Genomic DNA, 12,230 nt, shown 5'->3' with positions numbered 1-12,230 from the left:
GGGTAGGGATACTATTGCGCACATGAGAGTTCCTGTGGAATTCTGGGTGTTATGCTGACGTAAGAGCAGGGGCTGGGTCAGCATAGCTCTGAGACTTGAACCCGATGTAAAGTCCATATCTTCCTTAGATAGCACCTTTTGTGTGTGCTTAGTGTTTAGTGCTTGCCGCCTTAGAGAGAACATCTATGCTTCCAGTGACCGTGTGGTGCTTTACAGATCCTTTTAGACGATCCAGTTCAAGGACTCCAGTAGCTCTGCCATTGTTTTCTTAGTAAAGTAACATTTTGAAAACTTACTAAAAACAATACACTAGCTGGGCTCTACCTCTGCATGAACTTGTTGAGACTATTGGGCCAACGGAATCGCAATGCTGTGTCATTTACAATGTGTTCCCAAAATAGACTCATGTGAAAACAGAAGTGTTTACAGTTCAATGCGTGATTACCTGCCTGTATCAGAAAATTAACATAGACAAGTAATGTAAATCAACTACCAATGGTCTGCCTGTTGTTGTTTGAATAGTTATGCTGTTTTTTTTTTAATTTTTTTTTTTTTAAGAATACACTACGAAGACAGAGGTATACACTTAACGGATGTCTCCAAGGATATTGGCTTGTTCAAATGCAAGATGCAAAGGGGTATTTGAAGATGTTAGTATTCCCAGGATACAGCTGAGCAAATGTTCTATTCACTGCAATGGACAGTTTGGGTTACTTAAGAGTAGCTGGCTTTTATGGTCAATTGGCTCTAGCTGTGTTACTGGTAATAAACTGTAAATCTTAGCATAGCACCATCCAGATCAGCTGGAATGATATTTTAAGGAAAAGAGAAAATGTAAGAATTTATACAGCCTGCCAATTTCATTGTAAGTGTTATTAATAAATTAGCAAGGAGGGGGGAGCCAAACGATGGATTGCTGGAATTCATTACATTCAAGATGACGTTCTCTGTACTTGTGCCAATTATTTTGAAGGTGGAGTGCTTGGAGGACACAGGAGCATCCAAAGCCAAGACAGGAAAGTGGGGGAACTGCCAGTGGGACATCATGGCTGTCCGTGGCTGTGGTCCAGGGATTAGAATCCCTGTTGAAAACTGAGAGTGAACTTGACCCATTTCTCAGGACGGCCACTTTGTGTCTTCGCTGCTAAGTGGAGACTGGGCCTGGGCTATTATTGCTTGTGAGACTTTGTGTAAATTAGTATCTTGTATAAGCCTTGATTTTCCCTCTGTAGTTAGAATGAAGGAGTTAGGTCTTGTGCGGTGGGGTTGACTTAGTCAATATTAAGTTGTCGACAATGTGCTCCCAAAAGTGTTTATATCATTTTATGTATTACATATTACTGTATATCAACTGGAACATAATCAATACAACAATTATTACTTATATATTTATATATTAACCATCTTGGGTTGCTATGAAAATAACATGGGTTCTGTGGCTTAAGCAGTATTTATTTCTTCCAGTTTGGGAGGCTGAGAAGCCCCAAACAAGGTATGAGCATATTTGGTTCATGGTGAGGCCACTTTCCTGCCCTCAAAAGGCTGCCATTATTTTAAAAAATTAATGTAATTTTCAGATGCTTGTCTGTTTGCTATGTCCTCACAGTAGGGAGAAGGTGTCTCTTCCTTTTCTTATAGAGGCACCAGTTCCAGCATGGGGGGAGGGGAGTCCCAGCACAGGGGTTACCAGTCCCAGCACAGGGAGGAGGGGCACCAGTCCCAGCATGGGGGGGGTCACCTGTCCCAGCAGGGGGGGGAGGGAAGGCACCAGTCCCAGCATGGAACTCTAGCCCCATCTGAGAAAACTCAATACTTCCCAAAATCCTCACTTGCCGGGCAGTGGTGGCACACGCCTTTAATCCCAGCACTTGGGAGGCAGAGCCAAGCAGATCTCTGTGAGTTCGAGGCCAGCCTGGTCTACAGAGTGAGTTCTAGGAAAGGCACAAAGCTACACAGAGAAACCTTGTCTTGAAAAACCAAAAAAAAAACCAAAAAAACAAAAAAACAAAAAAACAAACAACAACAACAAAAAAACCCTCACTTCCTAATATGTTCATATTGGGCATTGAGACTTAAGTACATAAATTTGGAGGAGACATAAACATTCCACAACATAAATAACATATTAAATAATAAGACTAATACACGGTAATTATTATCAGTGAATACATTTGGGGACTATATGTGTTGAGACCTGCAATTGAATGAATTAACGTCTAGTATAACTTTAGAGTCATTGACACCCCCCCCCGCCCCCCCATGGCTAGCACGTCAGTTTGCTGTTCATCTGAGAGCTATCTGATGGGCACTTCGAGTGGCCTTGCACTGCCTTTGAAAACTCAAGATCTTTGCAGTTTGTACACTCTTGGTGAAGTGCCAATTGCCCTTCCAAGGTTTTAATAATAAGAATATCCCAAAGAGATGTCACTTCAAGTTGGCTGCCAATTCCATCATAAAACGGAAGTCTGATCATGACCCTGAGGCCACCGGTTTACTCAGTCTCTGTACAGGAACCGACTCGCTTCAGCTAGAGATTAATCACAGGCTGAAAGAGGGACTCAGAATGAGCATTCTAGGAATAGAAGAAATTCCAATACTAAGACAGCTCAGTTTGTGTCCCGCGACTCTTTCCCTAATTAGGGTTTCTATTGATTGCTGTGTTAAAACACCACAATCAAAAGGGCAACTTGGGGAGGAAAGGGTTTATTTCGCTTATTCTCCCAAATCATAGCCCGTCACTGAAGGAAGTCAGGGCAGGAACCTGGAGATGGGAACTGAAGCAGAAGCCGTGGAGGAACACTGCTGACTGGCTTGCTCCTCCTGGCTTGCTCGGTCTGCTTGGTTTACTTTCTTTTACAGCTCAGGACCACCTGCCCAGGGCTGGCACAGCCTCTGCTGGCCTGGCCTCTCTCACATCAGTCTCAGTCAAGAAAAGGCACCTCAAGCTTGCCCACGGGCCGATCATTTTCTCAGTTGAGGTTCCCTCTTCGGAAATGACTCTAGCTTCTGTCAAGTTGACGTAAAAGCAGCCAGCACAATTCTGACCGAGAACAAAGTGATTTGATTCGTTTACTCCAGGCTGGATGGGCTGTTTTAAGAACCAGAGAAAGGGCAGGGGATATGTCTCCTCGCAATAGTGAGTGTTGTTGAATGAATGAATGTACGGTTGTTGGAGGGTCCCGTGTAGATTTGCTCAGGAGAATACTGATGCTCTTTCTCCCAGCAGCATTGGAAGAGAGAAGGAAGCTTTAGGATCCCAAATGGAGGCATGTTAGCCTGAAAGGACGGATGGGAACAGGTGGGTCAGCTGGAGCCTAAGGATCTGGCCTCTCTATAGCCTTCACAATGGTCAGTAATTCAAGCTCCATTTCCTGATTGGTGGTTCCTGGGGGAGGGTGGGGAGGGGAGTCTTTCCCTGCTGATCAAGTTTAATGTCAAGTGCAGAGTGATTTCTTTACCTCCAGGCTCCCCTCACCAACTTAGAGGTGGCGGCTGTTTTTCTGTCAGACATAAGCTTCACTTAATGACTGTGTAGTTTATTACCCAGTAGGTCATATCCTGTATATTTTAAGAACAAACACCTCAGAGACTGTGACTCGGTGGAAGGAGATGACATGTGTCACTGCTGTTATTCTCACCACAGCTTGGTGGAAAAACTAATGACCTCTTCATCTGGGCAAATGCAGAGGTCAGTTAGCGCCACTATATCACGGCATGGCAGGGAACAGGGGTAATTAGGTGGGATGTGTAACCTGGATATTCTGTGGATCTCATTACATCTTATTTAGAAAGGCTATAATTTGATTGGTGGAAAATTAAGGCATCTTCTCATGGGTCATTTTATCTTTCTGCAATAATAATTCTTGGCTTGATTAAAAATTGATCCAGTGTCTTGAAGTGAATTTATTATTGCTGCAATCTATCACCCCAGACAGATAATCTGGTTCCCATCTTTATCTGATTTGAAAAATCTGTCACTTATTATGTGTTGTTTTTTTTTTTTTTCCAATCATTTAAATTGATAGCATTCTAGGAAGGCATTTACAACCCTAGGTTTCTTGGAGAAACACAGAGCACGTGAGAGCATCCTTTTATGGTAAAGGACTGAATAATCTGTCAATTTTAATAAATCGATTTTGAATTGGTCTAAAGCAACATTTTCACTATTAAAACTAATCAGGCCTCATTTTGGGGAGTGCGAGTGATTGGTGGATAGTGGGGAGCAGATTCGCCTCTCCCTTCCCATGTCTCCTTTTGTTAAACCAAAGGGCTTTAATTCTTCTGTAGATTCCAAGTCTACAAGGTTCCCTCTGAACCCCAAGGAGCCAACCAAAATACATTCAATAACCCTTATACACCAGTTCATAGGCCAGGGAAACATTTGAGTTATTTCAGGCATTCAAAGAAGCATAATAAATTTAATTATTCCCATTTCTAGGTCCTCTCGGTGCATAGTTCTAGAACAAATAGAGGTTATGAAACTTGCAAACATCCAATGCATTTTGACTTCTCTTTTAATAGTAGCCGTCTCCTATTTATTAGGTGTTTCGGATTCTTCCCTTTTAGTGGTAGTTGCCTCCCTTTAAGTGTTCTAGAATCTTCCTTATGCACAGCACCAGTGTTAATGGGGAGGCTTATACTGAGCAAGTGATCTCCCGAAGCCTTGCTGGTGGTGGCATCACCAGGTTGGAGGTCCAGTGCTCTGACCCCAGCACCACAGCTATGCCCTGCTTTGGAGAGATCTTTCTAAGGACAGACAGAAAGAAGTACAAAGCCAGCCACCTCACCAAAGCAGTTAATAAATGTTCATTAAGGGTTGATGCAATCCAGGCATCTTCTTGGGCACTTGTGAAATACATAAAAGAATGTGACAGGAGATTTTTTTAAAAAATGAACTAGATGTAAACAAAGAAAACTGAATAACAGAAATGATAAAAGATAACGGTGCAACACCATCCTACACAACACATTAATTCCAAATGCGTAATAGATGGCTGGGGACCCAGGACTCAGAGCAGACTCAGCAACTGGTGGGCCAGCAATCCTGGAGTACTTCATGGAAAGGAGGAGTTTGCAGTGGGTCTCATAAACATTCTCGGCTTCACCTGACCTTGTTCTGGTTCATCTGTGTACTTCCTTACTAAACCCAGTTTTAGTAAGAGCCCTGCTAATCTGGCCCAGCCAGAGCCCCCATGTGCCATATATGACCACTGTGACATGACAGGTAACTATAGCATCCATTACTTCACAGGTGGCTTTTTCTTCACAAGAATCCTGTCAGGAAAGTTGAGCCAGGACCCTCTCCTCCCCTCAGGATTCCTCTTAATCATCTCCTGTGGACCACCTCCTGCCCCCTGCTTCCTGGATTCATCATCCAACTGCCCATGGTGTCTTCTGAATTGATCCCTATTCTCCACTGAGACACCGAGACGTCATTTGCCTTTTGTAATAGTCCCGAGTGATGTGGTATTTTTGTTGCTGTTGTTGTGTTTTGTTTTCTTCTCCCCATTTTATCTTGGATAGTATGGAAAGGAGATAAAACTCTGGAGGAAGGAGAGAAGAGAAATGGCTTTCTAGATGAGAACAATGGCGTAAAAAATGCAGGAAGGAGTCCAAGGATTTGGGGAACAAATGCCTTGAGCAGAGACCAGCAGAATGGAAAGAGGTCAGTAGATCGTTCCCGGTCAGCCATGGAAGTAGGAGGCACAAACTAAGGGGAGTGTGTGGTGGGCTGGAAGCTGTGGCACACGAGGAGCAAAGCATGAGCTGTGTTGGTCCAGGTCAGGTTGTAGAACAGAGGCTGCTGAAGGAAGGGGTGTCCCCCCCGCCCCCCCGGCATGGCAAAGCCCTCAGCCCCGAGGAAAGGTGGCAGGGGAGCCTTCAGAGGCGGGAAAACAGAAACTGCCTGCTGCCATTTGGTCTTCCATGGTGGCTTGGGAGACTGGTGTCCAATACTCTGCCTCAGCCCATTCTGGATCTTCACCTGTCCCCTCTCTGTCGCCTCCCATCTGGTGCTTCCTCAGCTCTGATGCTTCTGGTTGCCTCCTCGTCCAGCGTGGTTGCCATCTGGTGACTTGACATTCCTCTTCTGGCTGCTTTCTCAGCTACCTTTATTTTCCATCAAAGCCCGTCTCTGTCTGTTACTCTGGCTGGTTTATGACTGATAACTTACCACCCTAGTGGTCTTTATTGTGGTGGACCACCCGGTCCTTAGACTAGCCAAGGGACTGTGAGGAGGTAGTCACCGTGGAAGTGACTATGTGTGTTGTGGGGCTGTAGGAGGAGGACAGCTGCCACAAAAAGGAAGTTGCTTATTGAGGAGGGTGTGGTGGCGCACTCCTGAAGTCCCAGCTCCTGGGAAACTAAGGCAGGAGGCTTATTCAAGGCCGCGTTATAAGTTCCATGTTGGTCTGGGTTACAAAGTGAGACACTTTCTCAACAAACTAATTGACTAAAAGGAGGAGGACCTGGAGGGATGGCTCAATACTTCAGAACACTTGTTCTTGCAAAGGATACAAGTTCGATTCCCAGCATCTACACAGAGGCTTACAACCATCTGTAACTCCAGTTCTAGGAGATCCAATGCCCTCTTCGGACCCCACTGGGCACCAGGCATGCATGTGGTAAATGCAGACAAAACATCCCCACATATAAAATAGAAATAAATAAATCTAAAAGAAAAATTAAAAGAGAATTTTTTTTAATTAAAAAGTTACATCACATTCAGAATCTTAGATATATAGAGCTTTGCTCATGTTATATCAGTGGAAGGACGTTTTTACTTCCCTTTCATAATGGGGGAAACTGAGGCTTATTGGCTCTACCTGGGAGAGCAGGAAAAGAGTCCTACTCTAGGCTTCCCAACTCAGAGCAGGTGTCCTGTTCAAAGGAACCCATTTCTCCCTTGCTTTTCATTGGTATTTCAGAAACTTGGATTTTCATTGGGTGAGCCAAGGTGTCGAGAGAGGCTGACTCCTATCCACTCACGTGAGTTTCTCGGTAATGTTGAAAATGAGGACAATGGCAACAGATCCCCTTTAAGCTACTACCTTTCGGCAGTCTTATGTAGTTTCTACCATTTCAACGGAATCCATTAACAACCAACACCAACCTCAGGTGACCTAAGGTCTCCTATCATGCCAATCATTAAGGAAACAGAAAGAAATCACATATACCTGAAATAAAGCCTTTTGTAAAACAAAGACCGTGTCCCTTCTTTCATATGAGCCTGGCAGTTCCACAGGACAGTGGCACCGATTATAAATGCCTCTATTCCTACAGCAGCCCCGGAGAAAGAAGGAGAGAAAATTGTGCAAGCTGTTTAATGAGGTATGTGTGTGAGAGGGATGGTTAGCAATTTGTCTTTAACAATCTTGTTATACGGCAAGAGGCTCTGAGGGGAAAAGAGGAAGAGCGAGCCCTGGAGTCAATGCTCTATTTTCTAGCAATCCTCAAGAGAAAGGAGATAGCGACCAGGAGCGGCACTGAGCAAATGTTTTCTCTCCAGCAGCAAATGAGGGGCAGTACTGGAAGGCGCAGCAGGCAATGTGAACAGAGGAGGGATATGAGTCGGGATTTAAGCAAGGTCTCACCTCAGCAGTAACAGAGTTAGAGGGTCAAAGGTTGCAGCTTGTTCAGCCTCCTCTGGAATCATTTCTTAAAGAACTGGAGAATACTTTTGTGGCATTTATGGAAGCACAAATGAATGACAAGAAATACTTATTGTTATTTGATCTACTGATAGCAAGATGGGCAGCTGGAAGACTACTTAAGCACTCAGGAAAGTTCACATGAAAGTCACATGAAAGGACAATTTTTATTTTTTTGAGACAGGGCCTCTCTGTGTAGCCCCGACTACTCTGGAACCAGGCTGGCCTCAAACTCACAGAGACGCTCCTGCCTCTGCCTCCAGAGTGCTGGATTAAAGGTGTGCTCCACCACGCCTGCTGACAAATATTTTAATGATGGCGTCTGGTGCCTCACCCGTGAGTGAGTCTCTATCTCATAATACAGGCGGTATTTAATTCGCCTTTTCTGCAAGGGGAGCCCCTTTCCATAGGGACCCTTGTCTTGGGGGCACATTTAGAAAGTAGTCAGCCCCAGAGCCTCCTTGTTGCATTTTTCCTCTGTCTCTTCAGTTGCCTTAAAGTTCACCAGGTTTTAAGCTAATGTAGCTAATGCAGAAGGAATCCGTGATAGAGCACTATCCGCTCTCGGCTGGGTGGGGCTCCGGAGGATGTCTATAAAGGTCTGTGTTAGTCTAGGGTGCTGGTTCCGGTGAGAGGAAGACAGCAACACCAGTGACATGGTTCAGGGAACGTCTCTTTGCTTTTCTGGGCTGGGTAAGTATCAGTGACAATATGTTTCATCTAAGTCAAGTGGCCATGCCATGAAGACACTGTTATTTTACTTACCATTTGCCTGAAGAAAAATATATCCACGATGAGCGTCCAACAGGAGGCCCATGGAAAGCAAGGATATCAGCAGCTTACACCCTGATGAAAGGGCCCAGGGAACTCCAGAAGGACCAGAAAAGTAACATATGTGCCTCAAGTGTGGGTTTCTAAAGGCAAGAAAGCACAAAAATCTGTGAATCGTGTGTACCAGCCCAGGCTGGTAGAGACTTGCTTAGGCCCCAGGGCTGAATTCACATCTTTGGTCTGATAATCCCCCAGCAGAGAGATTGATTTCTAGTGGTCTCAGGTTACTCGGAGAGTCAGGGACAAATGCAAATGCCCCCTGGAAGAATTCATGTTCAAACCCAGCAGTGAGAAGACATCCTTGCTTATGCAAACCCGGTTTTAGGGACTATGAAACTGAGAACAGAGCGCCTCAGAACTGATGATGGACAGCACCAATTTCATGACCAACATGTTAACGCAATTTGATGTAATTGCTCTTCTTTTGCACTGCTAAGAATGGGGTGGGGTGAGGGTGGCTTTCTCAACCTTTCGAAATGAGTGGATGGAAGCATTTCAGGAATTTTCCTGTTTTTCTTTCTAACTGACCTGCAGAAGCAAGCTTTTAATGTAGACTCAGTTTGAAGAAAGTGCCATAGTCTTTCTCTTAGTTACCCCGCAAAGACTGAACTATAAAGAAAAGAATTACTCTAACTGAACCCAATTCTAACTGACTAGAGAAGAAGAAAGAAAGTTCATGCCTCACTGAAAGTCCAGGATTTAGTGTGACTTCTCATCAGGCCCCAGACTTGTTCATGCTGTGGTTGTGCTTTCTAGACTCAGCCTTGGGCCCTACATACGATCCTCTGCCTCTCCGGCCTTGAACCTCCCCCTCGACATTAGTCTCATCAGAAAATGGCCTTCCCCTTTCCACCTCCATCAGACCTCAGACTCGAGTCTCGAGGGTTGGTGAGATCACACACCTTCCCACAGGACGACTTTGATAGCTCCCAAGCCATAGGGATGGAGACTGGAGTCAAGGTCAGAATAAGGGACTCGATGCTGGGAGCTGATGCCTGCTTTTACCTCCCCCTGCCCTGGTCACCGCTCAGTCCACATGTGGAACACTCACAGTAAAGTCAAATGGGAGCTATGGATACAAATTAAACTTCCAGACGGCTATGTGAGATGCGACAAGTGTCACGGAAGGAAAAGCTAAGAGTTAGGAGGAGGAGGCGACTGGGTTAGGAGAACTGGGGACACTGATGAATAAATTCGCTAATGGGGAGAAGCAGAAGGGAACTCGCGAAAGCTGTGGTTTGGGGAGGGTAAGCTGGGGAGCGGGGGCAGGGGCCGCGGCGGCAGCTGGTTCTGGGATGTGTCCAGGTTTCGTTCTTCGGCTGGTGCTCAGCTGCTCTTTATCTCTGTCCACAGGGCGAGCAATCCAGCTAATACGAGAACCTGCTCAGAATGAGAAGTACACTGTGACGGAAGCATTCTCGGGTCTACTTCTACCTCAAACCAGCTACGTAGTCTGAGCAGCTACGTAGTCTGAGGGAAGTGCTGCTTTTCCTCGGCTTCTGTCTTCTGAGATCGGCAATCTGCCTCCCAAGGGTGTTTTCAGAGCCCAGGCATATTTGTGAAGCTGTTTTCAAGGATGAAGGTCCGCTTAGTGGTGTAAAGCATTATTATCTATGGCACTCAGACCAGTTTTGGTTTCTTTTCAAGCTTGTGCCTTTTCTGTTTCAACATACGTTTCTATTAGAGCTATTCCGCCGGTCATGAAAATAAATAATGAGTTTTTGTGGCTTACTAGAACTGTGAGATAGTGGCCTGAATGTCTGATCTATACTTAACCAAGTTTACCCCGAGCCAGTTCATCTAAGGCAGGAAGTGTATACTATTTCTAGACTGCACTAAGCCCCTCCCCTCTTCCTCCCTTCCTGGCTCTCAATCCCGTATCCTCATCTCGTACTTGTTGCGTTGGACACCTCAGTTAGTACACAAGGAAAATGGAGTTAAAGGGAACTTAGAGTCACCTTTTATTGTGGCTGGATAATTTGCTGTGAAAGCTGAGAACACAAGGACAGAACACTGTGACAGCTCTGAAGGGTCCTGCAGGACAGCTGCCCCTCACTACACATGGCCATCACTCTCATGAACGGCAATTCTTAGTGCACTATGGAGGGACAGATAGGCTAGTTGTGAGTTGTGACTGGCGGGCCAGGAGATTATGGTTTATGGTACACACACGCACACACGTACCACCTCCCACCAGTACCGCCGTAACAGACCCTTATGTGACAAAGCCAGGTTCCCCGACTCTGAATGTCTTGATTTGCTCTCCCTATCAGAATGGACTCAAGCTTTCCGAGTTTTGGCTTCTCTATCTTTTCCCTTAGGATATAGTCTTTGGAGAAAGTACAGAGGTTTTAAAAATGCTTATTTAATTATAGCTTATCCAGGCCCAGAATATTGATGGCATAATAACAAGGTTTCATTTCCCAAACTTGTCATGATTGTGGAAATTCTTGAGAGGGCATGTCTCCATAGCAATTGTTCAGATACAGAAACTTCCTGGTGAAATCCCTCCTGCTTGGGAAAGGAGCTCTTAACTGGCCCCATATGTTTTCCTGGGGACCCCTTTGTCCCCCAGTCCCCCACTCCTCACAGCCGTCTCTTATCTTTTGTGCTGAGAAGGAAAGAAACCTGGTTTTGGGGAGGTCTGTTATTAAGCACTCCATCCCCGCTTCTAATGCGACTATATGTAGATATTAGGGGACCTGCGTTTATGTAGATATTAGGGGACCTGTGTTTGGTTCTGTCACTTGGAATTTCTCCATTAATGGAGTCTCTGAAGACATTTTAGGAATGAATAATATCTTTCATCTCATTGGAATATGCATGGGATTCCCATCAAACCTGTCCTCTTGTGACTCCGAGTAGGCAGCCAGTGAGGTTTCCTCTTTCAAGTCTTTGTCAAGAATAAACACTTAGTTCTCAGTAGTGCCAGATGAAAACCTGATAGTGGACGCTTTGCTCTGAAAGCAGAATGTGGCCCAGCTGTTCTGTGGTTTATGAATTTTTCAGCAAGGCGGGGGCTGGCGGATACGCCAGCATTGGCTGAGTTGGGGCATACGCTGGGGGCTTGATTACTTCAAGCAGGGACTGCAGAAACCTGGCAGAATTGTCTGGGTTTCCACTGGGGGGTTTTGTTCAAAGCTCACCTCAGAAAATGGAAAATGAGAGAAGCCAACTGAGTTCAGAAGCTAGAGGCTAGACCTGTCCCAGCAACAGTCCTGTAACTGCTAAGGCTCAAGGCTAGACCCTTCCCAGCAGTGGCCCTGTAAATGCTACAGACACAGTTTATTTGAGGCTAGGTCAGGGACAGTTCAAACTGGGTAGAGTTGTTCTGAAACCTCTTCTCAGAAGGCAGCCACTTTGGAGCCCTGCCTAGCAGAGGTGACTTTCTCTATGAGTCCTCTTGATTCAGTTTGGGCCCAATGGGAATAGAATGAGGACTAAGCAGTTGACAGAAGCTGGTACTTCTAAGCCCAGAGTGTCACAGAAGTCTCTAGCTTAAGCATTTTATTCTCTCCATTTCACCTCCCTCCCAAGCTTCTGAGGGCTGGAGCTTGGCTTTCTGAACATTGCCTTAGTTCCTCCAACCCGGTGGCTTTCCACCAGAGCAAAGGACACAGGGCTGCTACCTGGCAACAGGGAGCCGGGTTAGGAGTGCAGAATCCATATCAATCCAGCCTTTCAGGGATTGTGGTTCTCGGGTCTGTACATCACAGAGTGAAATAAAAAATAACTCCTGGGGGGCCAGAA

General features: G+C 45.5%; 2 long non-coding RNA genes across 2 annotated transcripts; one reads left to right on the top strand and one right to left on the bottom strand.

Moving 5' to 3' along the window:
* Positions 1 to 4,386: 4,386 nt before the first annotated feature.
* On the bottom strand, positions 4,387 to 9,880 carry LOC143267572 (uncharacterized). The gene is made up of 2 exons (XR_013042827.1): positions 7,176 to 9,880; positions 4,387 to 6,671 (listed from the first exon to the last, which is right to left on the bottom strand). It is a non-coding gene; the product is annotated as an uncharacterized LOC143267572 (long non-coding RNA).
* On the top strand, positions 5,283 to 10,217 carry LOC143267571 (uncharacterized). Its single transcript, XR_013042826.1, has 2 exons — positions 5,283 to 5,665; positions 9,834 to 10,217. It is a non-coding gene; the product is annotated as an uncharacterized LOC143267571 (long non-coding RNA).
* Positions 10,218 to 12,230: the final 2,013 nt, after the last annotated feature.

The sequence above is a fragment of the Peromyscus maniculatus genome, chromosome 10, assembly GCF_049852395.1.
Source record: "Peromyscus maniculatus bairdii isolate BWxNUB_F1_BW_parent chromosome 10, HU_Pman_BW_mat_3.1, whole genome shotgun sequence".
Lineage (NCBI taxonomy): Eukaryota > Metazoa > Chordata > Mammalia > Rodentia > Cricetidae > Peromyscus > Peromyscus maniculatus.
The sequence above is the reverse complement of the archived record's forward strand: the minus strand, read 5'-3'. Positions and strand labels throughout refer to the sequence as shown.